This window comes from Mus pahari, chromosome 19 (assembly GCF_900095145.1).
Source record: "Mus pahari chromosome 19, PAHARI_EIJ_v1.1, whole genome shotgun sequence".
Lineage (NCBI taxonomy): Eukaryota > Metazoa > Chordata > Mammalia > Rodentia > Muridae > Mus > Mus pahari.
The window spans coordinates 22,505,876-22,507,847 of NC_034608.1; the positions used below are offsets into that span (position 1 = coordinate 22,505,876).

Consider the following 1,972-nt stretch of genomic DNA (forward strand, 5'->3'; position numbering starts at 1 on the left):
CTCTTACAGAAGACCCAAGATCTGTTCCCAGCACCCAAGCCAAGCAGCCCACAACCACCTGTAATCCCAGCTCCACTGTTAAGGGAACCTGGTGCTCCTGGAATCCTAAGGGACCTGCACTCGTGTGCCCACCCCCACCACACCGCACACGTACACACACACCACACAGGGACAATACATACACACACACTCCACAGATACTGCATAGAGACACGAGACACACACACACACACACACACACACACACACATACCAGACACACACATACCACACAGACAACACAGATACATACCACACACACCTTACACATACCACACAGAGACACCACACACACACACACACACACACACACCAGACACACACATACCAGACACACACATACCACACGGACAACACAGATACATACCACACACACCTTACACATACCACACAGAGACACCACACACACACACACACACACACACACACACACACACATATAACACATACACACACATACCACACAAAGACACTGCATACACAGAGACACCAGACACACAAACACACACATACACACACACACACACACACACACACACACACACACAAATTTAAAGGCTGAGAAGTCCTAGTCTCATTCTCGTGGAATACATCAAATGGTGTCTTTTTCTTTTCATGACTCCCACACATTTTAAAAAATACTTTTATTAATCTTATGTGTGCACACATGTGTGCACGCTAAGTGTATGCAAATACTTGAGGAGACATCCAAACCCCGTGGAGCTGGAGATACAGGTAAACTGCCTGATGTTGGTGCTGGACACTGAACTCAGAAACTTTGGGAAAGCAGCCAGAGCTCTTAACCTCTAAACCAGCCAACCCCTACAGTCATCTTGGCTAATATGATTGGACAATGCTACCGTCCATCCCTCCCCTGTGGTCATATTTGCAAATATGATGGGACAATGCTACAGTCCATCCTGCTCTCTCTCACTTTATGTTTTTTTGTTGTTGTTGTTTTTTTTTTTTTTGAACGCTTCACGAATTTGCGTGTCATCCTTGCGCAGGGGCCATGCTAATCTTCTCTGTATCGTTCCAATTTTAGTATATGAGCTGCCGAAGCGAGCACTCACTTTATGGTTTTATCCTTTAAATGTGCTGTACAATGTCCCTTCAGGGTCACAGTTCAGACCCCAAGTCTGTTCTGTAGGCCTGATTGATCAATAGTGGCTTGATTACAATAAATTCTTGCCATCTGCATTGACCTGGTGTTGGAGTCATGTTGGGTTTAAGCGAACTCCACAACACAGCCTGTGTCTGCGACTCTTCCATTAGGCACTAGCCATCTTGGTTACATGGACTATTGCGTTACCATAGGGCTGCTGTTCAAACATATTCTCACTAAGGACAGCTTTATTTTCATCAAAGCCAAAGACCAGGAGTAAGGCTGCTGTGTAACGCTTTCTACTCGCAGGGTGACTCTTGTACTTATCCAGTTTAAGCTTATTACCATCTCCGTTACAAATGAATGAGACTCAGACTGTGGTTATTTTATTTGGCTTTGACATTACTGGGATGTCACCCCTAATCTACTTTTCTAACTGCTGAACTGGCTGCTTCCCCAGTGTTGCACCCCCAAATACTTGTTCCTCCTGGCCGTGTACTCGTGGTCCATCTCCCCTCATGGTGGCTTCCTCCACTCTCTTTTCTGTGCCCTTCTCTCTCCTCTCTACCTGCTTACCTCTACTCCCTCCCGGAATTGGTTGTAGCCATTTTTTATTCAGCCAATAGTTTTAAATTAAAGAGCAAGGTTTACACAACAAAAGCTGGTATCTGTAATAATTAGCTCATCTTGAGGCAACTAGACCTTAGAGTTAAGAATTTAGCATTACATAGCAACAGACCACATCTCAACAGAATCTGTTGGAATCTTTCATCAGGGCTGTCTTCATACATTCACATCAGTCTTGTCTTTGTTTCCTTTCCTGCTGCC

The 1,972-nt window shown here is 44.9% G+C and overlaps 1 non-coding gene across 1 annotated transcript; it reads right to left on the reverse strand.

Annotated features, from left to right (window-relative positions):
• Nucleotides 1-1,001: 1,001 nt before the first annotated feature.
• LOC115062656 lies at nt 1,002-1,108 on the reverse strand. Its single transcript, XR_003842591.1, has one exon. It is a non-coding gene; the product is annotated as a U6 spliceosomal RNA (small nuclear RNA).
• Nucleotides 1,109-1,972: the final 864 nt, after the last annotated feature.